The sequence below is a fragment of the Pleurodeles waltl genome, chromosome 7 (genome assembly GCF_031143425.1).
Source record: "Pleurodeles waltl isolate 20211129_DDA chromosome 7, aPleWal1.hap1.20221129, whole genome shotgun sequence".
NCBI lineage: Eukaryota > Metazoa > Chordata > Amphibia > Caudata > Salamandridae > Pleurodeles > Pleurodeles waltl.
Window position 1 is genome coordinate 386,743,066 of NC_090446.1, and position 26,166 is coordinate 386,769,231.

Consider the following 26,166-nt stretch of genomic DNA (forward strand, 5'->3'; position numbering starts at 1 on the left):
CTGCACTACGCCATGCACTTTGAGTTCCCTAATTGATCACAGGGACATGGGGTACAAGGCCTATGCCCGATTGCTGCACACATGCAAGTCACAGGAGCCTGACTAGGTGTAGATGGCTCTTACCACTGGTGGGGATGGGGTGCCACTGAGCCTACCTCACATCCACAGCCCTCCACCCCCACCTAGACACCTCCAATGCACGCTGAATCAGTTGGATGTGAGTGTACTCACCCCCTTGTGGCTGCTGTGATGCCCTCAAGCGCCCATCCAACTCCGGATATGCCACCACCAGGATCTGGAACATCAGGGGGGTCATAGTGTGACGGGCACCCCTCCCACGTAGGGAGGCCATCCCCAGCTGGGCCTCCGCCATCTTCTTGCTCCAGCGGCGAATGTCCTCCCATCTTTTCCAGCAGTGGGTGCTCCGTCTGTGGTGGACCCCCAGGGCCCGGATGTTCTTGGCGATGGCACGCCAAATATCCTTCTTCTGGTGGGCGCTGACCTGCAGGAATAGTACAGGGGAAAAGGAAAAACTATAACCGCCCGGACCGTCACAGTCATTGGCCCACGTTCCCACCCTTGCCCTGACGCACATCCACTCACCGTCGTTTCATGCACGCCTCATTCCCCCCCGTATCTCCCATCCACACCACTCCAAAAAGGTATTGCCCATACAGCATGCTCACAGTGTACTCACCTGTTTGTCTGGAGGACCGTAGAGTAGCGTTTACTGGGGGAGGACCCCATCCACTAGTTTCTCCAACTCCTCCGATGTGAAGACAGGAGCCCTTTCCCCAGACACTTGAGCCATTGTCGCTTCCATACTGAGGTGACAGCAGCACTTGCAGTGTAGGTCCTCTCCTGTCAACGATCAGGTATCAAGTGAGTGAACAGAGAGAAAATGGCGGTCACGTCCGCGGTGGTGCGTACCATCACCGCCGGCGTACATCGTCATTGGCTCCTGGGACCCATAGGGTCCAATGTTAACCAATGCAGGATTGCGCCACGGTCTTCGACCGCCTAACGCGACGGTGTACAACGCCAGCGAAGTTACCTCATATCCCCTTGTCCCACATTGCAGGTCAGGCAGCCGCCATTTCAGGGGGCCACATGGCATTAATTTTAAATGCGTCACACCAATGTAGGCCTTGCATACACATTAAGACAGGCACATAGCGGATTGACAAATGTGTGCAATAAAGTTGTTTATTTCGTACCTCAGTGTTGGCTGACCCTCTGATCACTGTTCTCATCCATAGAGCACATCCGCTGGGGCAGGTGAGGAGATGGCGGCATCGTCCGGTTTACAGACCTCTGGTGGACCTATCGACAATGGAAGAGCGACATGTAATAGTCTCCTACAGACTTGATCGTGCCACAATCCAGGAACTGTGTGCCTAGTTGGAGCCAGACCTGATGTCAGCTATCCGCCATCCCACAGGAATCCCCCCTCTAGTGCAGGTCCTGTCAGTACTCCATTTCCTGGCAAGTGGGTCCTTTCAAACAACAGTGGCCATTGCATCAGGCATGCCCCAGTCAATGTTCTCTAACGTGTTGTCCAGAGTGTTGTTTGCACTGCTGAAACACATGCGCAGCTACATCGTTTTCCCTCAGGCGGAGGATTTGCCTACAGTGAAAGGTGACTTCTATGCCCTAGGACATATCCCCAACATCTTAGGTGCCATTGATGGGACACATGTGGCCTTGGTCCCCCATGCAGGAGTGAACAGGTGTACAGAAACCAGAAGAGTTACCATTCAATAAATGTGCAGATGGTGTGTTTGGCCGACCAGTACATCTCCCATGTGAATGCCAAGTTTCAAGGCTCAGTGCATGACGCTTACATTCTGAGTAATAGCAGCATCCCTTAATTGATGGGGCAACTCCAGAGGCACTGTGTGTGGCTATTAGGTGAGGACATGGACCCTATACAGTGTGAATAGTTGTCTGGGGTTGTCCCTAAAGGTTAGTGTGTGTCTAACAGTTGTCCCTTGACATTTGCAGGTGACTCTGGCTACCCCAACCTGTTATGGCTACTGACCCCAGTGAGGAATCCCAGGACAAGGGCAGAGGAACGCTACAATGAGGCACATGGGCGAACTAGGAGGGTTATAGAGAGGATCTTCGGCCTCCTGAAGGCCAGGTTCAGGTCCCTCCATATGACAGGTGGTTCCCTATACTACTCACCAAAGAAGGTGTGCCAGATCATCGTGGCCTGCTGTATGCTGCACAACTTGGCTTTGCGGTGACAGGTGCCTTTTCTGCAGGAGGATAATCCTGAAGGAGGTGTTGTGGCAGCTGTGGAACCTGTGGACAGTGAAGAAGAGGAGGCAGAAGAAGAGGACATAGACAACAGCAACACCGTGATCCATCAATACTTCCAGTGAGACACAGATAAGAAGACATCACTGCCTCCTACATCTGTTAAAATTGTTCGACCTCTCCTCTGTCTGTCACTTTCACCCAAAGTATGGACCCTGATTTGTCACTTTGCCTTTTGATTTCACAGATGTGGGTCCCACTGTGTGACCTCTGCTATGTTACCTCATGGACTAGAGCTGTGTGACATAGGTATGTTGACAATACAATGGACATTTCTATTTCCCTCAGTTATTGCAAATACACAATTTTGAAAGCACAGACTGTCTCCAGATTGTTTTGTGATTTAAGGGTGTTTATTTAAGTGCTAAATAGTGGAGGGGGTTGTAAAATGGTCAGGGGTGATGGTGGAGGAATGCCCATTGCAGAGTCCAGTCTATTTGTCTCACTGGTGCATTGTCCAAAGGGGCATAGGAAGTGGAGCTAGGGCAGTTTAAGGATGGACAGGGTGACAAAGTGGGACAGAAGGATGACAATCAGGGTGGTCTCATTTCTTGGCAGGGGTCTTGGCATTGTTCTCTGTCTTTGTCCTGGATCTGAGGGACCACTTGCGGGGTGGTTCTCCATCTGCAGGGGGTGGGGTGCTGGTGTTGTGGTCCTGTGGCGGTGCTTCCTGTCCACTAGCGCCGGCAGAGGTGGTGGGCAGTTCATCATCCAGGCTAGTGTCAGGGGCCCCTTGTTGTGCCACAGTGTCCCTCCTGGTGTTCACGAGGTCCTTCAGCTCCCCTACAATGGTGCCCAGGGTGGTATTGATGGATTTGAGTTCCTCCCTGAACCCCAAATACTGTTCCTCCTGCTGCTGCTGGGTCTCCTGAAACTTGGCCAGTACCATTGCCATTGTCTCCTGGGAATGGTGGTAGGCTCCCATGATGTTGGAGAGGGCCTTGTGGAGAGTGGGTTCCCTGGGCCTGTCCTCCCCCTGTCCCACAGCAGCCCTCCCAGTTCCCCGGTTTTCCTGGGCCCCTGTCCCCTGAACCGTGTGCCCACTACCACTGCCCCCAGGTCCCTGCTGTTCTTGGGGTGGTGGGTTAGCCTGGGTTCCATGTAGTGGTGGACACACTGCTGCTTGATGTGTCTTGGGGACAGAGGTATGGGCCCGCTGGGTGGATGCTGTGCTGGTGTTTCCTGAGGGGGGAGGCTCTGTGGTAGCCTGTGGCTGGGTGAGGGGAACCGACTGTCCCGAGGTCCCAGATGGGCCGGGCTGGTCATCTACATCCAGATGGACAGAGCTGCTGTCATCACTGTGGGCCTCTTCTGTGGGTGGAGTGGACATGTCTGGAACCTCCTGTCCGGTGATGTTGGGTAGGGGTCCTGCAGGGGTGTAAAGGCATGATTATTGCATCTGTGTGTGCCATGGTGTGCAATGGGTGGGTGACCCTGTACCCCAGTGCTTCCATTCCTGTGTAGGACCTTGTGTGATAATTGTTTAGGGGTCTGTGTGGGTATGTGTAGTGGACATGCATTGGTGATGGGTGTCCATGCTTTGTTGTTGCATGCAGGGCTTGGTGTTGGGATGTGTGGTTTGTGATAGTGGGACATATGTGAGGAGTTGGAGTGATGGGGGTGAGGGCGAGGGTGGGGGTATGTGATAGCATGCAGGCAGGGTGGGGAATGAAGTAGTTAAAGATTTAACTTACCAGAGTCCATTCCTCCAGCTACTCCTGCGAGGCCCTCAGGATGCAGTATAGCCAAGACCTGCTCCTCCCATGTTGTTAGTTGTGGGGGAGGAGGTGGGGGTCCGCCACCAGTCCTCTGAACCGCAATCTGGTGTCTTGAGACCACGGAACGCACCTTCCCCCGTAGGTCGTTCCACCTCTTCCTGATGTCATCCCGTGTTCTTGGGTGCTGTCCCACTGCGTTGACCCTGTTCACGATTTGTCACCATAGCTCCATCTTCCGTGCTATGGTGGTGTGCTGCACCTGTGATCCGAATAGCTGTGGCTCTACCCAGATGATTTCCTCCACCATGACCCTGAGCTCCTCCTCAGAAAACCTGGGGTGTCTTTGCGGTGCCGTGGGGTGGTGTGGGTGATGTGTGAGGTGGTGAGTGTTGTGATGTGTGGGGTGATGTTTAGGGGTGTGTGGTGTTTTGTGCATAGATGTGTATGTGTGATGGTGTTGTGTGCCTCTGTATGCTGGTGTTGTCTTTGCTTTGCTGCCTCTCTGGCCTTCTTCAAAATCTTTGGTAGTAAGGGTTTGTGGGTAATGTGGGTATGTGTTTTATATTGTATTGGGGGGTGGGAGTGGTGTGTGTATGTGTATCAGGTGTGTGTATTTCGATTTGTCCAATGTGGTAGTGTGTTGTAAATGTGTGTGTATTTTGTGCGCGGCGGTGTGTACCGCCAATAAAATACTGCGGTTGAAAGACCGCTGCGTGGATTTGTTGGTCGTAATAGTGTGGGCATGTTCCTGTTGGCGTGACAGTGGAGGTTTTGTTATAGCAAGTTTATCACTGACCTTTGGTGTGGCGGACTTGTGTGGGTGTCTAGATTTTGATAGAATCTGAGCTGTAAGTCGTAATAGCTGTGGCGGAATTCCATGGCCGCGGCGATGTGTTGGCGGTCTTCTGCACAACGGTAAGCGGCATTTACCGCCAATGTTGTAATGAGGGCCAGAATGTTCAGCTACCACTCAACACTGAATCAGACACTAAGGTTGCCCACCACCAGAGACAAAACAAGATATGTTTACTTCTCAGCCGCACCTTTAGAAGCATGTGGAGCACAAATGAATATCAGCACAACGAACACTTAAAAGTACTTGGAGAAAGGTCCTCACCTACAGTTGTCAGGGTCTCTGACAACATAGTATCAACTGACAGCTAGTGCACGTGTTTATTTTGGACAGGTCACTCATAACTGTCATTGGCCATCTGTCCTTGTGCAAAATCTTTTCTTAGCACAGGGTCCAGAGATGCACAAAGAGAACGTTCAGATAGCCGACTTGTCAAACATTCTTCAGGAGTGTTGCAGTTGTTTTAAAGCAGTGTCTACACAATTACACTCCACAAAAGGGGCAATTTGGAATGTTTATAATTACTTGAACATAACTGCTTTGTTCCACTGGCTATTAAGGTTACCAACTTTGCCAGAGAAAAATACCAGCTATTTGTTCATATTTAGAGATTTCGGGAAGGCCAGAAGCAGTCATTCTTTAAAATGGATTAAAGTAAAATCCTCTTATTCTTTTTTAATACAGCTATGTGTCTCTATTTGGGTTCATAATCACAAAGAATAGTAGAGTGTGAGAAAGTAGCCTCTTCTAGCATGGTTTCCCCCCATTGTTGGCCTGTTTGTCAGTGTTTGTCTGTGTGTTTTTACTGTGTCACTGGGATTCTGCTAGGCAAGACCCAAGTGCTCATAGGTTGTGGCCTACTTGTCAGTCAGTTTCACTGTTTTTGTCAGTATGCTTAACTGTGTCACTGGAATCCTGCTAAACAGAACTCAAGTGCTTATGCTCTCTCTGATTCCAAATTCGTACTTACATACTGGTAGCCCAGTATTCCACTCCAAATTGGTATACTGGACCCCCCTTATAAGTCCCTAGTATATGGTACCTAGGTACCCAGGGCATTGGGGTTCCAGGAGGTCCTTATGGGCTGCAGCATTTCTTTTGCCACCCAAAAGGAACTCATACAAACACTTCTTCAGGACTGCCATTGCAGCCTGAGTTAAATAGTGTAAGCACTATTTCACAATCCATTTTCACTGCACCAAGTCACTTATAAGTAACGTATATGTCTAACCTTCTGACCCTGAATGCTAGGTGCATAGTACCTGTGTGTGAGGGCAACCATGCCATAGCAGAGGTGCCCCCACGTCATCCAGGCCCATTTTCCCGGACTTCGTGAGTGCAGGGACGAAATTATAAGTGTGCACTATATGTAGGTCAATACCTACATATAGCTTCACAGTGGTAACTCCGAATATGGCCATGTGAGGTGTCTAACAACTGGGAATTGTACCCCAATACTGATTCCAGTATTGGTTGCAAAATCCCATGCACTCTGGGGGCTCCACCATGGTCCCCTGTACTGCCATACCAGCCTTCTGAGGTTTTCCCTGCAGCCCCAGCTGCTGCCACCTCACAGACAGGTAGGAAAGAAGAAAACCACGTGTTTCGTCATCCTTGACTTTTTCAAGGCTTGCTAGATATGAACTGTGAGATTAAATTTGATGGGACTCCAAGATTTCAAGAGTTGTACAGCAAAGTGTAGGACGACGCTACTTACATTCGGCTCATAACATAACGGACGCTCTGCAGACTTACCAGGGTCTAGGTCCTTTGAATGCTTCCATGCCAATATGTGTACACTTTGCTGTACAACTCTTGAAATCTTGGAGTCCCATCAAATTTAATCTCACAGTTCATATCTAGCAAGCCTTGAAAAAGTCAAGGATGACGAAACACGTGTCGGCTGTTGTTACTCAAACTTGAAAAAAGTACTGTGTTCTCATACCACGTTCCTAGTGCATTTTATGACACCAGAGGATTTCAGCCCTGACTTATTACCAAGGAATAAAGTGTTCTCACCTTGATCCTGTGACGTGCCGGGGTTTTCTTCATTCCTACATGGACTGTGACCCTTTGGTTAACAGCGTACCACACCCTGTGGCTGGGTGTACTACCACTTGAGCACTCTATTCTGTCTGAATCAGACAAACCACCATGTACTTTCGATATCCAGGACAATAGTAATTCTGGATGTGCGCACCGCTTATACACAGCCACAACTTGTTTGGTACCTCACAGACAGGTGTCTGCCCAACTGGGGCTTAAGAAGATCAATCCCAGGAAGGCAGAACAATGCATTTCCTTTAGGAGAGGTGTGTTACACTCTCTCCCTTTGGAAATAGGTGTTACAGGCATAGGAGGGGTATCCTCTCAGAGCCTCTGGAAATGCTTTGAAGGGCACAGATTGTGCCCTCCTTGCATAATCCAGTCTACACTGGTTCAGGGACCCCCAGTCCCTGCTCTGGCATGAAACTGGTCAAAGGAAAGGGGAGTGACCACTCCCCTGTCCATCACCACCCCAGGGGTGGTGCCCAGAGCTCCTCCAGACTGTCCCTGGGTTCTGCCGTCTTGTTTTCAGGATGGTCAGGGAAATCTTGGAGCATCTGATTGGGCAGTGCTAACAGGTGACGTCAGAGACCCCTCCTGATAGGTCCATATCTGGGTAGGTAGCCAATCCCCCTGAGTGCTATTTAGGGTCTCTCGTCTGGGTGTTTCTTCAGATTCGAATTGCAAGACTCCAGCGGGACTCCTCTGCCTCCTTTGCTTCCCCTTCTACCGTCAGATCAACTGCTGACTGCTCCAGGAACTCTACAAAACTGCAACAAAGAAGCAAAGATGACTTTTGCCATCTTGTAACTTAAGCTCCTGCCAGCAACTGCAACAATTTCCAGGTTATGCACGCTCCTAGGACTGCCTATCTTCATCCTGCACCAGAAGAACCAAAGGAATCTCCTGTGGAGTGATGGAGTCACTTCCCTGCTTCAGCAGGCACCTCTCTGCAGCGATGACCGGTACTCCGGGTCCCCTCTCCTGATGACAAGCGTGGATCCTGGAACACAGGTGGTGGACTAAAGCGACTTTCACTGTCCAAAGGTCCAGCTGTCCAAATTTGGTGGAGGTAAGAGCTTGCCCCCCACGTGCCAGACAGTACCCCTGAGCACCACATTTTTTGCAGCTCCTAGGGCTTCTGTGTGCTTTTCCAAGAACTCCTTTGTGCACAGCGTAGCCCAGGTCCCCAGCACTATATCCTGCGATGCTCAGCTCCCTGAGTTGTTCTCTGGCATCATGAGATCCCTTTGTGTAGTGCTGCAACGACCGCCATTTGCAACTCCTTTGTCCCAGTGCTGTGGGACTCCTGTGCGTGCTACCTGGTCTTCTGAGGGCTCTTTAAGTTGCTGAGAGCCCCCTCTGTCTCCATCTCCTGGGTAGAATCGACCTGGTCCTTCCTGGGCCCGGGCAATGCCATTTTTCGCAAAACACGAGTTTTGCATTTACCAAGGCTTGTTGGTGGAATCCAGCGACGCAAACCAGACTTCATTCATTCATCCGGTGTGGGACATATTCTACACCAACCAAGGACCCGCATCTGTCTTCTTTGGTGCAATACTGACTTTGTCTTCTCACCGGTGGTTCTCCTTTTGCACCTTCATCCAGGTTAGCAGGGGCTCCTGTTCTCCATGGACTCTTCGGTGCTTCTTGGACTTGTTTCCTTTCTCTCACAGGTCTCCAGGTCCAGGAATCCATTGTTGGTGTCTTGCAGTCTCTTCTGGTTCTCGAACTTCTCACACTATCCTCTACCACAACTTCTAGTATGCTTTAGGAAACTTGCAGTGATTTACTCCTGCTTTCCTGGGCTCTAGGGTGGGGTATTTTACTTAACTTTGATGTTTTCTTACACTCCCAGCACCTCTCTACACACTACCCTTGCCTAGGTGGGAAACCAAATTTTGCATAAACTATTTTAGTATATAGTTTGTGTTTCCCCAAAGCACATTACAACTTATAGTGATTTTCACTATTTACACTATTTTCTGACTGTTTACTTACCTGTTTTTGGTTACTAGTTTATATATTGTGTATTTACTTACCTCCTAAGGGAGTATAGGCCCTCATTATGACGCTGGTGGTCAGTGATAAAGCAGCGGTAATACTAAGTTCCCCCAAATTATGACCATGGCGGTGATTACTCCCATAGACAGCCAATGTACCACACCAACTGCCAGGGCGGAAACAACACTCACCATGGCGGTAGCCACCAACAGCGAGGTGGAAGGCAAAGTACTGCCCACCATATTAAGACACTGCAAACCTCCACCCTTTCCAGGGCAGTACTAACGCCAACAAAAGCCTGGCAGAAACAGAGCTGAGAAGTGAAAGGACTCACCATTGGAGACACAGGGAAGAACTACGCTGCCATGGAACCCAAACTGCAAGTCTTTCTGATGATCTTCTATGTAATGCTCCACCTGGACCACCAACGCCGACGAAGACGACGACAGTGAGTACAGCCGCCTAGCACACAAGGTTGGAAGGGAGGAAAACGAGAGTGACACACACGCACAATACACACCAGACACACACACCATACACACATCCAGCTGCACACGTAAACCAATGGCACACAACACACGGCATCATAAAACATGGACCAGATTGCTGAAGTACTGACAACGTATTAGCATTGCAAAACCCACCACATGAACCAAATATATTTACAGATGTTCATAAACGGCCAATGCCCAGTCCAAAGTCATAAGGGCACACAAGGCCACAGGGCAAAGTCCAAGGCCCAACCTGTATCCTGACACATCCGGAGAGAACACTGCAGGGGCATAATTTTGCAAGTGGGAAGGCACCTCAGGGGGATGGGGCGGGGGGTACCTCAGCCAAATACGGGGTCTTCCCCACTGGTTCCGGAGGGGGCAACATGCCCACTGGTCTGTTCTGGGGAGTGCATGGCCACAGTCTCTCGAGTGTGTGACTTCCCCTTTGGTTCTGGAGGGGGCAACATGCCCATTGCTCTGTCCTGGGGAGTGCAAGGCCACAGTCTCTGGAGTAGGTGACTCCCCCTCTGGTCCTGGAGGGGACAACATGCCCATTGCTATGTCCTGGGGAGTGCAAGGCCACAGTCTCTTGAGTGGGTGACTTCCCCACTGGTCCTGGAGGGGGCAACATGCCCATTGCTCTGTCCTCTGGAGTGCAAGGCCACAGTCTCTGGAGTAGGTGACTTCCCCACTGGTCCTGGAGGGAGCAAAATGTCAATTGCTCTGTCCTGTGGAGTGCAAGGCCACAGTGTCTAGAGTGGGTGACTTCCCCACTGGTTCTGGAGGGGGCAACTCGCACATGAGCCACTGGAGTGTGGCCTACATGGCGTCCGCTGTCGGTGACGGCTGCAGTGTGGTGGTGGATGGAGGAGCCCCTGGGCAGCCTCTGCACTGCCTGATGGCTGCACTGTGGTGGTGGATGGAGGAGCCTCCTGGGCAGCCTCTGCGCTGTGTGATGGCTGCACTTCCTCAGCTGGTGGTGGGGGCCCTGTGACAGCTGGTGGTGGTGGAGGTGTCAGCCTGATAGCCTCCGCTGGCGTACAGTGCTTTGTCTCCTCCAGCACATGGGGTGTGGATCCCTTACCCTTCCTGGCAGGGGTGGATGGGATCTTTCCCTCTCTGCCTAGTGGTACAGGCTCCTTCCCCTTCTTTCCTGGTGCTGAAGGCTCCTTCCCCTTCTTTCCAGGTGTTGCAGGCTCCTTCCCCTTCTTTCCAGGTGGTGCAGAACCCTTCCCCTTCTTTCCTGGTGGTGCTGGCTCCTTCCCCTTCTTCAATGGAGGTGTGGTATCCTTACCACCACGAGTAGGTGGTGCTACCACTATCCCCGTGGACTGTTTGGATGAGGTGCTGCCTGTGTCCTTGGTACCCTGCCCATACGGGCAGGACTGGGTGGAGGGGTAGGGAAGAGGGCAAATTGGGAAAGGAAAAGCTTTTTAGGGACGGTGGGGTGGGAGGAGGGAGGAGTAATGGGTGTGGAGCATGAGGGAATGGTTGTTGGATGTATATGTCTGCTGGACTTGGGAGTAGGTGCATGGGAAGTATGCTAATGTGAGGTGGATGGCTGTTGGGTGTGTGAATGCTTGCGTTTGTGTCCTTTAAGGGGGGGGCAGACAGGGTGGGAGAGGACGGAGGGGACGTGTGCATGGCTGTTGTGGAGGTGTCTGCCAGTGAGGTGTGTGTTCTGCTTGGTGTGGTGATGCTGATAGTGGATGTTGATGTAGTGCATGCAAGTGTGGATGTGACTGGGAGGGAGGTGGTGGAGGAGGGGGAGACAGGAGAGGCAGTGGATGTTGTCGTGTCTGCAACTGTATGGTGTTTGCATGAGTGCTTGTGTAATGAAGTGTGGTACTTGTGTTTGCTTGTTCCACTCTTGGGTGTTGTCTTGTGTGCATGCTCATCTGTATGTGTGCCTGGGAAGGATGCGGTTGAGGAGAATGGGACTGGGAAGTGGTAGCTGGAGCGGGGATGGTAGAAACAGGGACAATGGCTGCCATCAGAGAGGAGGCCAGAGCCTGAATCAATATCTGTTGGGCCCCCAATCTGCTGTGAATGCCCTCCAGGAATACATTGCATTGCTGCATCTAGGATGCCAGCCCCAGGATGGCATTCACTATGGTTGACTGCCCTACAGAGATGGATCTCAGGAGGTCGATAGGCTCCTCACTCAGGGCAGTAGGGCTGACTGGGGCAAGGCCTGAGGTGCCTGGGGCAAAGGGAGATGCCCACCCTCCCGGGTGAGTGGGCACAGGCAACTCGCTGAGGAGCTACTGGGAAAGCAGTGCTGGTACGGGGTGGCGGCTGTACCTGCAGCTAGGGTGGTCACAAAGGTGTCCGCCACCACAAGAGAGTTCCCATCGGAGGAGGTATCTGAGTCTGAGTTGTCTCCTCCAGTCTCCACCGTGGTGCTCCCCTCACTTTCCATCCCACTGGTTCCCTTGGCATCGGTGGACTCTACCTCCAAGGTCCTGTGGGATGCAGCTCCCTCTGTCGCCGGTGCCCCTGCTCCTTTGCCAGATGATGCTGATGCAAACAAGGACAGGATGACAAAACAAGAAAGGGGGAAGAGACAAAGGATACACTTGGTCAATGACTGCACCTGTCAGGAATGCCCAAGGTGCTTCCTGCGTTATCTGTCGGCATACCCAGGGATTAGGGTTAAATCATATCTCTGTTCTTGGTTAAACCTTCATGTTTCTAAGTAAACATAATGTGCTGTGTTACACAATTGGTTTTATCAATGCTTGTTTTACCAATGCTTGTTTGCTAATGTGAGCAGGTGTAGACATGTGCTTCTAATTGGGTGTGGTGTAGACATTTGCTTCTAATTGGTTGTGGTGACTCATCCACATGTGGAAACTCAACTGCTTTCCTGATTGGCTATAAATTGCAGAGTGAAGCATGCCTCCCTGCTTGGCTTTGTTTTGCTTCCTGATCTCAGCATCTGATTTGGCAGTCCAGCCCCTGCTGTCATCCTCGTATTCAGGAGTTTTGAGGCAAATTATTTCTTTGTTCCTGTACCAGCTGACACCAGGCATTCCTCCAGCACTCCGGAAAAGACAGCAGCTAAGTGACGAATATTCTCCAGGGAGTTTGTTCTTTGAGCGCTGTGCTTTCCTAGAACAGCTGGTGTATTTCAGACCTCGTATTTTGGCAGAGTGCTTATCTTGAAGAGGCAAATGCATTTTTTAACATTCCACATTATTATTGTAGTTACTTGCCTAAATGTGCTTCAGGAAATCTGCTTGAGCTCAAGTACTACAAAAATTTACAGTGCAATTTTAAAAGAGCATTTATGTGACATTTCTTTCTCTAATAGCATAACTCTTCAATTTAAATTGTCATTCATGCTTGTGTTTCAGGTTTGAGGAATTTGCTTTTGAAGGGTTTTTCACACACACTGTGAAACCCAACCAAACTGTGCCACCCTAACTGTTTAAACCCAGAGTGGACATTTGTATTTCTTGGATTGTTTTTGTTCCTTTTTAGTTTAACCCTAGGCATGCAGGAAAGTTATACGTGATATAATTAATGTCCTTGTTTGTCTTTCTTGTACATGATAAGTGCAACCACAGTTCTAATTGTAGTGTGCATCAGTGAATGTCTGTGAAGCCAGCCCTAGTGTTGCAGTACTTATTGTTATGGTACTCAGTTTGGGTTTTTGGGAATGCAGTGTTAGTAATTGTGACAACAGTTATTATTATCCAAGAAAAGTGCTGGAGCTTCCCAGTGTTCTTCTACTACTCCAGTGCCCATATCAGATAGAGAGATTCAGTTTCAAGGAAGTTGAGTGCACTAACTCTACTATCACTCTGTCAACAACGACCTGCCCCCGAAGATACAGGGTGCCAGTCTGGACAGGCAAGACGTGGCAGTGTTTTGTCTCTTTCTCTTCCACTCCCCCTTTCCTTTTCGGACACCTGCCGGGGTTTCTGTGTCCACCAGGAAGTGCCAAGAGATGTTCCACGAGGTTGAGAGGCATACCATCGCCCCTGCAGACATCCTGCTTTTCAGGTGGGTGGCCCCGTCTCGACAGAACCAACACCACTATTGGCATGCACATCACCCTCACACACAGGGAACAGGCTTAAGCACTATGCATTGCACTACCAGTGATATGGCTAGTCACTAAGCCAAGATGAGGACCACACACGCCAACTGCAGCACACCTGGCACCCACGATGCCCAGCCTGAAATGGACTACTAACAAGCTAGGTTACCTGTATTTGCCATGCAACCATTACCTTTCAGATGACCCACGCTGCAATGTCTAGCCTGGCCTTTGGGACACCCACTAACACACATCCACAACCCGGATACCACCCCACCAGCCAAAATATGTAATGAAACCCACTGTACACACCGCCTTGTGTCTGCTGTGATTCCCTCAGGCGCCCATCCAGCTCGGGGTAGGCCACTGCCAGCATGCGGGCCATCAGGGGGGTCACGGTGTGACGGGCAACCCTTCCTCGTTTGGAGGCCATCCCCAGCTGGGCCTCTGCGGTCTTCCTTACCCAGTGTCTCAGGTCCTCCCACCGTTTTCGACAGTGGGTGCTCCGCCTGCCATAGACCCCCAGGGTCCGCACGTCCTTGGCGAGGGCACGCCATAATCCCTTCTTTTGATGGGCGCTGACCTGCAGAGGTAATACATACAGGAGAACTCCATTAAACAAACAGTCCAGCCTGTCACACACATGGCCAACCATACACGATTCCATCACCATTGGCACACACATAGGCCAGCTCACAACATGTACACCGCCAACAGACAATCCCACCACCCACCCTTACACGATGCCTTCAAACACATCTCCATGCATCCATGCCACATGCATCGTGCCCAAAGGGTACTCACCTGTTAGTCTGGAGGCCCATACAGCTGTCGTGTCGGTACTGGGGTAGGACTGCATCCACTAGTCACTTCAACTCCACCAAAGTGAAGGCTGTGGCCCTTTCCCCTGTCACACGGGCCATGGTAGGTTCGAGACACAGGTCACTGCAGCACACGCAGTGTAGGTGTTCTCCTGTTGACAGTCAGGAAACAAGTGAGGATTGAGTTAGAAAATGGCAGTCATGTCCGCGGCGGTGTTCACCGTCACCGCCGGTGTACAACCCCATTGGCCACTGTACTCCATAGGGCCCAATATTATCCAATGAGGAATTGCACGGCAGTGCAAGACCACCTACTGCCACGACACCCCACGTCGGCGGAATTACCTCACTTCCACCTGTCCCTCCATACAGGACAGGCGGTCGCCATTTCAGGGAGGGGGGAACAGTCCTATCGACCATTACTGAGTCACAGGTTAAATAGGGCCATAATTCGACATTTATACTGTCCCAATACATAAGTGTACCATGTGGACTGATGTTGTGGTTTAGTTGATCACATTGTGACAGCCTACTCACTCTTGTGGCCCTTAGATACTTACCGCTGCGGATGAATAGGATGTGGAGACAAACCCCTGGTGCCTTAGCTACACTGGAGGACAGGCACATTATACTCAACTGTAGACTGGACAGGGCCACAATCACAGAGCTGTGTGCCCAGTTGGACCCTGACCTGATCTCGTCTATCCGTCATCCAACTGGGATCCCCCCTCTTGTGCAAGTACTATCAGTGCTCCATTTGCTGGCGACAGGTTCTTGACAAGTGACAGTGGGCTTGGCAGCAGGAATGCCACAGCCAATGTTCTCAATCGTGCTGGCAAGAGTGTCGTCTTCCCTGGTAAAACACATGTGCAGCTACATAGCTTTCCCCCAGGTGAAAGATTTGGCCACTGTGAAGGCCAGACCAGAATGAACAGGTGTACAGGAATCATAAGAGTTTTCACTCCATGAATGTGCAGATGGTGTGCCTGGAGGACCAGTACATTTCCCACACCAATGCTAAGTATCCTGGGTCTGTACATGATGCCTTTGTCCTGAGGAATAGCAGCATCCCAAATGTGATGGCACAACTACAGAGGCACAGGGTGTGGCTAATAGGTGAGCCCTGGTCCCCATCCAGTGTATGTTAATGTATGCCTCTGGTGTTAACCTCATAGGATAGTGTGCGGCTAAATGTTGTCCCTCAGTACCTGCAGGTGACTCTGGCTACCCAAAACTATTGTGGCTGCCGATCACTGTGAAGAATGCCAGGACAAGGGCTGAAGAATGTTATAATGGGGCACATGGGCAAACCAGAAGTATCATCAAGAGAACCTTCAGCATCCTGAAGGCCAGGTTCCTCCATCTGACATGTGGATCCCTGGGCTACTCACCCGAGAAGGTCTGCCAGAGAGTCGTGGCATGCTGCATGTTGCACAACCTGGCCCTCAGACACTATGTACCTTTTCTGCAGGAGGAGGAGACTGGAAATACCCCGGTGGCTGCAGTAGACCCTGATGACAGTGAGGATGAAGAGGCTGAATATGAGGATGAGGACAACACAACCACAGTTATCTGTCAGTACTTCCAATGACACACAGGTGAGTCAGCGCAACTTCACATTTATATGACTATTGTTGTATTCTGTGTGGCTGTGGAATGATGGCATTACTCACTTTGTACCTCTATTTACTGTCACCTATTGATTATCATTTTTACAGACGTTGGTGCAATGACAACTGTGTACTGATGTGCTGACTACACCCAGCTACAGGTCATTATGTATATGCTCTCACACTGTACAGTTCATTTGCAACAGACATAACTGTTTCCATTAATACACAGTTTCAACACATGACATACAAGTATTTGAGTTGTGTTCAAGTGTGTTTATTGTAGTGGTAAGAAATTGAGGAGAAAGTGCAATGGAATGAGGTGATGATGGAGGAAAGTCCACGGTATTGTTCCAGTCTGTTTGTAGCACTAGTGCAGTGTCCAAGTGGCCATAGAAAGGGGAGCAAAGGCAGTTCAAGGTGGTCAAGATGACAGTGTGGGACACAAGGTGGACAATCAGGAGAATGCTATTTCCTAGCCGTGGGCTTGGCAATTGCCTCTGGCTTCTGTCTGGGTCGCAGGGAACGTTTGCGGGGTGGTTCACCTTCTGCAGGGGGAGGGATGCTGGTGGCTTGTGGGTTGTGTGGCGGGGCCTCCTGGCCACTAGCAGCAGCGAAAGTGGAGGGCTATTCAGTTGACTTACTAGTGGTAGGGGCCCGCTGGTGTGCTGTGGCCTCCCTCATGATGTTGGCCATGTCTGCCAGCACCCCTGCTATGGAGATCAGGGTGGCGTTGATGGCATGCAAGTCCTCCCTGATCCCCTGATACTGTCCCTCCTGCAGCCCACTGTTCTCCTGCACGTTGTCAAGGATCTGGCCCATTGTATCCTGGGAATGTTTGTAGGCTCCCAGGATCTCAGAGAGTGCCTCCTGGAGAGTCGGTTCCCTGGTCCTGTCCTCCCCCTGGTGCACAGCAGTCCTTCCGGTGTCCCTGTTGGCCTGTGCCCCTATTCCATGAACGGTGTGCCCGCTGCCACTGACCCCAGGTCCCTGATTGTCTTGGGGGCGAGGTGTGGCCTGGCGTCCCTGTACAGGTGGGCACACTGTTGATTGACCTGTCCTGGGGACAGAGGTGTGGGTACGCTGGGTGGGTGCTGTGGCATTGGATCCTGATGGAGGAGGCTCTGTGGTAGTCTGTGAGTGGGCTTGGGTAACCGGCTGTCCAGTGGTCCCTGATGGGGGTAGGTAGGTCAACCAGCTCCTGAAGTCCAGAGTTACTGTCATCACTGGGGGCATCTTCTGTTGGGGGACTGGATAGTCGTGGCACCTCTTCACCCCTAACATTGGCTGTGGCACCTGTGGGGATGTAAGTGATGTATTATACTTCATGCCTGTAACATATTGTACATCCCTGGCTTCCCCTCTATCGTTGGTGTTGCCCTGCCACCTTTTGCTTGTGTATGGTGATGTATTGTGGAAATGTTAGTTTCCCTATGCTGTGCATGCTTTAGTGATGGGTGTCCTTGCAGGGCTGGGAGGGGTGTCCATGCATTGGTATATCATGCAGGGCTTGGTACTGAGGTTAGTCATGTGTTGGTGCAGTGTGTGGGGTGGAGTGGAGTGATGGGAGTGAGGGTGAGGGGGTGTGAAGGCATGCAGGAATGGGGGGTGATAATTGTTAAATGTTGACTCACCAGTGTCCAGTCCTCCAGCTACTCCAGCTTTGCATGTCTCCTAGTTCAGCCTTGGCTGCTCTGCCTACAGCTACCTCTAGACAGCTTGGCTTCTAGACGCTGACTACATTTCACTAATAAGGGATAACTGGACCTGGTAAAAGGTGTAAGTACCTGTGGTACTTACTACAAACCAGGCCAGCCTTCTAAATTTCTAAAATATTTCTAAAGTGATTTCTAGTTGCCTTTGTTAAGTTTCCGTTTCAAAAGGGAACAGCGGATTTTCCTGGGTTTCCACTATTTTTTCACTGATTTCAATATAAACATAACAGCCATATTTATAAAATACTGCCCACAAGGCACCCCTACAGGCTGTTACATATCACAAATAAAGTAATGAAATGTCTTTGGTAAGTTCGTTGGAAATATGAAAATGCAACATATAAGCAAACAAAGCTTTGCAGCTATGGAGAGGGCTGCTGAGAATATGAGCGAGTTGTGTACTTTGCCGAGGAAAACATCTAAGCATACAGAATCCAGCTTAGAGTGGAAGACAGGCCACAGGGTTGCATCTGACCAGTACACTAGGGGCACTAGTATTTTTACGTCAAAGTCTATTTAAAAATTGGTAAAATGCATGAAAATCTGGCATTTTCCCCTTTCTGAAATATCAACATAACATAGCAAAATACACAAAAAACACTTCAAAGTATTTTAGTGCTGTTTAAGCTATTTATAAAGGATTAATAAAGCAAACGGAAGAACTGTTTTAAAAATACAGATGGTTTTACACAAAATTGTATTCATACTCCAGTTCTTTTCCCTTTTAGAATATGAAAATAATTTTCTCTGAGAACGGTGGCGTCCGTAACAGTGGTGGTCGACTCTCCAGGAACAAATGAGGGCTTTTCTGACCCAACTGTGACAACAATCCTAATTGCCAATGTTTGTTCTCAAGAAAGCTGGCTACATGTGGATTAATCCTGTTACTAAAAAGAACCACTGAAATAACTAAAATACCCCTTGCATGAACAAAGTAACTGCACACATTTATAAAGGAAATATAAATAGAGTGGGCGAGTTACACTTGGCTCGCTGATAAAAATCTACCCCCCAAGTTGCTGGATAAATGACACCTCACACTCTAATCGGCCGTCAATACAGACCATAAGCGGCCCATCTACCTTTATCTAACCCCTCAATCAGCATGCCTTGCCTTTGAGGCGCATGTGTGTGATATCACTGTTCAAGTAGAGGTTGGGTGACACATTACAATAAATATATGTTTCCTCCCAGACTCTTTCTTCAGTCTCACGGATCCATTGCGGTCTTTTCAGTACAGACAATCTCGCCGCCTTAAAAAGAATGTCCACAATTCAGGACTATGATGTCATGTCTTCTTTGTTTGTGACGTTTCTTACCACGAATCGTCGTGCAACCCCTGTGCTTCCTGATCAGCGTGCACTGGAGTGAGGCAGCATAAACAGTAATAGGTCTACGTGTCACATGTCTGACTGTAGTGAAAGTAGACCGGGAGAGGAGATGAGAGCCTGAAACAGTTGGATCATGACAGGTTTCAGAGCAGTGGGCATGTGGAGACAGTGAACCCCTACATTGGCAGGAAATGACAGGCTACCCTGCCAGTGATGTTGAGTAGAGGAAAACATCTGATGAGGAGAGGGAGAGAGTCCTTAGTAAGAGAGGAATTTAGAAGAGACAAATGGGATAACTCCACTTAAATTGAGAGAACTTTGGTAGGTGGAGGACCTAATCCTGCAAGAGCTCACGTTTTCCCCTGAACTATGGCTATTGTTCATATCATCAAACCCTTGGAACACTCTTAGACATCTTCTTTACCTACACAGACAAATCTTCACTATGGTTAAGAATACATGCTACCAACTCAGGCTACTTTGGATTACCGGATGGTTCATTTATGATCCAAACTTAAAAGTCTTTAGTCAAGGGTCCTACTCTCTTCAAACTAAACTATGAGAATTCATGTCTATCCAGCCTTCCACAAGACCCATTTATGTTTGTGTTCCCTTGCAGCCTACAAGAAATTTGATCACATTATCTGCAACACCCCAGGTTCTGACACCACTACCTCCAATCAACCAAAGCACGCCACTATCACTTAACACACCTGTCTGCCATGCTACTCAACTTCCATCAGGACATCTGGGACTTTCTCAACAGCAAAACACCAGACCTTCTCTTCCTGACTGAAACATGGCTCAACCCAGCCTCCAACCCGACCACTGTCATCCTGCCTACCTACAAAATCATACACCAGGACCGAACCCGCTAACCAGGTGGAGGACTTGCAAGCAGCTACAAAAACATGATTGACCGGACCACCTCCATGGATTCGGACATCAACCTCATGGATCACCTCCACTTCAAAATACAAACGGACTACAACGCCACCCTGAAGGGAACCCTATCCTACTATCACCCGGGATCCCGAGCGGATTTTTGCAACCACACCGCAGACTTCATTGATCCCATCTCTTCAGATCAACCAACTACATCCCCATCTGAGAACTCAAATTCCACCAGAAAGACGCTACAGATTCCACCTCCGCGACCCTCTTTGACAGCCTCAGAAATCTTGGTGTTAGAACTGGCATCATTGGTGTTGTCTCTTCTAACTTTCTGCCCTCTGACCTCCTGTGTTTGTGACCTATTTTTGCAGGCCTTTGGGGATCTGGGTACTTTACCACTGCTGGCCAGTGCTAGAGTGCAGGTGCGTTGTCCTTCAAAACATGTTAACATTGGCTTCTCCTCAACTGGCATATTTAATGTACCTGTAAGCCCCTAGTAAGTTGCACCACATGTGGCCAGGGCCTGTAAATTAAATGTGCCTAATGGGCAACCCACTACGGTAGCCTTCCAAGAATATGGCATGCCTGCCACAGCAGAGCTTGTGGGTGCAGTTTTAAACTGCCATTTCACCCTGGCAACCTCCCACTAGCCAGGCCCAAACCTTCCTTTTTATTACATAGCATATTGATGGCCCATCACCAGGCTGATGGGCCTTTCTGGGCTTAGTGGGAGGGAGGAGCTGACATTTGCCTTTGAATAGGGCTCAGCCTCTCCTCACACAAAGGGCTGCCTACCTCCTGCGTAGTGTTTGGAGCCAGGGAGGGAAAGGAATGGACCCTGGGGACTTCAAAGGAAGGTCTGGAAGTTTCCACAACCTTATGGACGCTGGTATAAATACTGGACACCCGGCCCCACAGTTGGTAGAATTCTACTGGGAGGACACCCTGTTAGGGTGGACTGCCACCCTGCTCTGCATTGCTGTGTTGGCCTACTGCTGCTGTGTGCTGGACTGTAGGAGGGACTACCATCTTGCTGCTGCACTGTGTATTGGCCTACTGCCTGCTGCTTCTAACTTTCAAGGGAAGGCCTGGACTCTACCGACTTTGCCCCCCCCCAGATATCTCAAAGTGCTTGTCTGCTTGCCCCCGGTTCTGCAAAGAGGTCTCTGGGGCATCAAAGACCTCACCTACGGACTGGCCCGTTTCTCGTGGGCAGAGCACATCTGACGGCATCACCAAGGACTGGGCACAGTGTTTTTCCTACCCTCAGCCCATTAAACTGTGCTTCGCCATCACCGCTCGAGCAGCACCAGCGCACTGAACCACCAAAAGAGAACCACAAGCGCCATTGCCTCTCTGCCTGCACCATATCAGCGTCCGAAAGCTTAATCCCCACTGCTTTGTGGTGTGCTGTGAGGGGTTTCGCGGTCCCTGGGCCATTGCAGCATGCCCTGAGTCTGCACGACTGAGGGACAGCCAGTTGTGGCTCATGCTAACCTGAAGGGACAGGGCGACATGCGGGGGAAGGGGGGGAGAATTAAATAAAATAAAATAATAATAATAGTAAAAAAACACCTCCTCTGCCGCGCGCCACTCCTTTCTCTGTCCCTCATTGACTGCTGGTACAGGCACCCAGCCTGCCCTGCAGCCAATCGCTGGGAGTGCCCAGCCAGGGTGCCCCCAGGCAGACTGGGAGCCTGTGCAGGCTGTCTCCAGCCCAGAAACTGTGTTGCTGGGCTGAAGAGAGCCCTGTGCGCACGTGTGTTTGTCTGGCCTGAGACGGCCAGCCAAACACACATGCGCTCTGAGGGGGAGTGCACAACACTCACCCTCAGTGCACGTCAACCATGTGGACCCGCCCCTTTTTCCAAAAAACGATCATAAACACAGTTTATGTTTGTTTTTTGGGAAGATCATAAACACAGTTTATGATTGTTGTTTGGGAAAAGGTTTGCAGCTGCCACTGCTGGCGGGGGGGGCAGACGGGGTGACGCTCCTCTGCCCTTATGGAGGAGCCACCCCTGGGGACAGCCTCGTTTGGGAGATACCATTGTGGCCCAGCCCGCCTGCATCTAAAAACAACCCTGATGAAGTACACTACATGCTTCAGCGAACGTGAGCCCCATTTGCAAGTCCCGCCACCACTGTGACCACCAAACTCATCTGTGTGCTGGCACTGAGTGTGCAGTTGCTCTGGAGATCCCCGCGGCCCCCTATCACAGAGATGCCCATGTGGAGAGAATCCTTTGGGCACCTCCACCCGGTCAATCACAGGGAGAGAGAAGGAAAAGCATTATTCTCAGTCTCCCTTTCATAATTTCCAACGCTCTTCCCAGTGCTCACTACTAGGAAGCGTGGATCTGCCAAAAACAGTATACTAGAAGCACCCGAGCTTCTGAGATCGTCAGGTACATTAGTTTAGTCATGTGTGCACCTTATCTTTACTGCTGCAACTTCAATTACCCCACTTGTCCTAAAGGAGGCGATTTGTTTCCCAAAGGAACGTGGCCGCAGTGGAAAGTTTAACTGCTTGCACCACTTACCCAAATACGCGCCTCACAAAGACACAGTACCTCAGTGAAGGAGAAATGCTGTCCCTCCTCACAGTAAGAAATGTTGGCACTACCAGGACTTCCCACTGTCCACTGAAGTCACAAGGAGAGCCCTCATTTACTGAAGGGGCAGGCACTTCAACCCTTGGGTAGTCTAATTTAAATATATTTCTCACCAGACGTATGTATTGGACCTTTTTTGTGTAATTTCAGTCTTAATTTGAATAGATAAATAATCTGTATTTTTCTAAAATTGGTGTTAAGTCTTGTTGTGGTGTCTTTCACTGTGTTGCTGTGAGTGAGTGCTGCACAAATACTTTACACATTGCCTTCTAAGTTAAGCCTGCCTCCTCTGTGCCAAGCTACCAGCGGCTGAGCACAGGTTAATTCAGGTTGTGTATCTGACTTACCCTGACTAGGACTGTGGTCCCGACTTGGACGGGGTGCATACTCTGCCAACTAGAGACCCAAATTCTAACACTCTGACTCACCCAGCTCGTCCAAGGACCAACCCACACAGCAGGCCACGGCCTCTACCTTTTTTCTCCAACCACAGGCTCACCAAAACCCACACAACCCTGTTCACGTGGTCCAACCATTACATCACTCAATTTAAGATTCCTGTGCACCAATCAACCCCACCAGAAAAACTAAAGGCACATCAAGACACTCGGGCAAAATAAAAAAATAAAAACTGGACCAAGATCCTACACAAAAACCCACCCAAGCACACCGGAAAACTCAATGTCGCACCAAGCTCTTCAATAAATGGCTCACCGACTGAGCCAACCGCACAGCTCCCACCAGATACAAGACCTCCAAAAACAACAAATGACCCAGGTGGTACATGAACAACCTCAGGGAGTCCAAGAGCCCCTGCAAACAACTTGAGAAAAAACGGAGGCTTGACAAAAACACCTCCGCAAGATCCACATACAAAGCCACCCTCAACCTCTACCACCAACTACGAGATAGAAGAAAAAAGGTCTTAAGGTCTTAACTCTGAGACTCGAAGCCAGTCCCACCAACGCTAAAGAACTCTTCACATCATCAAGCAATTCTCCAACCCTGCATTGCCAACAACAAAATCATCTCATCCCAAGCACTCTGCAACAACCTCTCAAACTTATTTGAACAGAGGATTGCCAAGGTCTACAACACATTCAAACCACAGCATACCAATACGAATGCCCAGAAGGACACCTCCCTCATCACCAAACAGCAGTTAAGCAACTGGCAGTCCCTCACGATTGAAGACACCACTGCCCTGATGAATACCACCCACTCAGGAGCTCCCTAAGCCCTTTGCCCCCTCTTCATATACAACCCTGAAAGAACCATGAACTCCCCTGTGGTCCACACTATCATCAACTCCTCCAACATCACTGCCACCTTCCTGTCTTGCTGGAAAAATGCAGAAGTCAATGCCCTATTGAAGAAACCAAGAGCTGACCCCAACACCCTCAGTAGCAACAGACCCATCTTGCTCTTGCCTTTTCCATCTAAAGTCTTGGAGAAAGCCATCAATACCCCACTCACAGACTACCTAGAACACCACCAAATCCTAGAAAACTCTCAATCTGGCTTTCACACCAAACACAGCACAGAAACAGCCCTCACTGTGGCCACCGATGACATCAGATGCATCCTTGACCGTGGAGAAACGGCCGCACTCATCCTCCTTGACCTCTCCACAGCTTTTGATATGGTGTCCCATAGCCCACTCATCAGAAAGGGAATCCAGAGGCCGGCCCTCACTTTGATATTCTCTTTCCTCATGGACAGAACTCAACGAGTTAGACTTCCTCCTACACCTCAGAACCCAAGAAACTTATCTGCGGAGTCCCTCAGGGATCGTCACTCAGCCCAACACTCTTCAACATCTACATAATGCCCCTAGTTGTTATCATCAGAAGCACGGCATCAACATAGTACCCTACACCGACAAAACACAGCTCATCCTCTCCCTTACTAGCCTCAACCAGGACGCCAAAGCAAACTTCGCCAACTGCATTAGCAACATCACTGCTTGGATGAAAAACACCTGCCTTTAGCTCAACACAGACAAAATCAAAGTCCTTATCTTTGGCTACAATAACTCCCCCCTAAAACAACTGTTGGTGGCCCTCTGAATTTGGGCACCACCAAACCTACGAAGCATGCCAAGAACCTCAGGATAATCCTTTCCACGAGCAGATAGATCAACGTTGTCGCCTCATAAGGCTTCCACATCCTGCAATGGCTATGCAAGATTTTCAGGAGGATCCCAGTTAACACCGGACAAACAGTCACCCAGGCTCTTATCACAAGTAGACATGACTACAGGAACACCATCTACTTTTGAATCCCAACCCATGCTCCTCGCCAACTCCAAACCACCCAGAACGCTGTTGTCAGACTCATTCTCAACATCCAGCAAAATAACCACATTTCTCCACACCTGAACAGTCTCCACTGGCTCCCGGTACAGGAAAGATGCAAGTTTACGTTACACTTCCCCTCCTACAAAGCTCTCCACAAAACTGCCCCAGCGTACCTCAACCTCTGCCTCAACTTCTAACCAACCCACCAGACACCTTTGAGCTGTGTAAAGGCTAGAGGAACACCTTCCTCATCTCAAGAAGGCCAGAAGAGGAGGACGCTGCTTCTCATAACTCATAGCCAAGACCCGGAACAACCCCCTGCAACATCTCAGAACCTTGCCCTCTCTCATGGACTTCTGAAGTATCCTCAAGGCATAGCTCTTCCAGATGAAACAGGCATGATCTCCTCCTCCCCTCTCAGGCCTGCCCTACTCAGCTGTGGATACCCTCACAGGTGGTTAGCTGAGCTTTTAAAAGTGGGTCTCTAGTTGGCAGAGGTATGCGCCCAGTCCAAATAGAGTCCACAATACTAGTTAGAGTAAATCAATTACACAACATAAATTAACCTGTCCTCACCCTCTGGTAGCTTGGCACAAAGCAGGCTTAACTTAGGAGGAAATGTGTTAGTCATGTGTGCCACACTTACAACAGTAAAACAGAAAAAACACCACACAAAAAGATACACACCTGGTTAGAAACATAGAGCTTAATTTAATTAACAAAATGAGACCAAAATGACAAAAATCCAATAAGTAGAATTCAAGATATGATTTTTTTTAAATATCTGCAAATATAATGCTTAGAAATATATAGCACCAACCAAGGCTATCTGGTCGAGCTTGTCCAGGTCAAATCTGAAAGTTTAGGCCGACCGCGATGGAGCCTGGATTGGATAGAGGGACCAACCTTGTCCCACTGCAAGAGTACCTTTGGATGGGGATATTATTGACATCGGAGTTCTAACGCGATGAGAATAGGAGGCGATGAGTTTGTTCTGAACTTTGCAGTCAGAAAAGCGTCAGCGAAGAAACCTTTGCAATCAAGGAGCTGTGTCACCATTGAGCCATGCAGCCAGAGATGCAAAGTAGTCCAGCAGGGATGTGCCCGTGTCATCGGTTCTGACCACTGCAACAGCCGAGATGCAGGGATTTTGGAAGTTGCAGCACTTTATAGCCACTTCCAAGGGCCCATTACTGGCACCACTTGGCAGGGCAAGTCTTGCAACAAGCGAAGTCAAGGTGCAGTAAGTGATGAAAGCTCAAAGGGCCTGATTCTTACCTTGGCGGTCGGCGGAGAGGCGGCGGTTGGACCGCGAACAGACCGGCGGTCCAAAAAATGGCATTCTGACCGCGGCGGTCACCGCTGCGATCGACCGCCACTTCCCCACTCCGACCG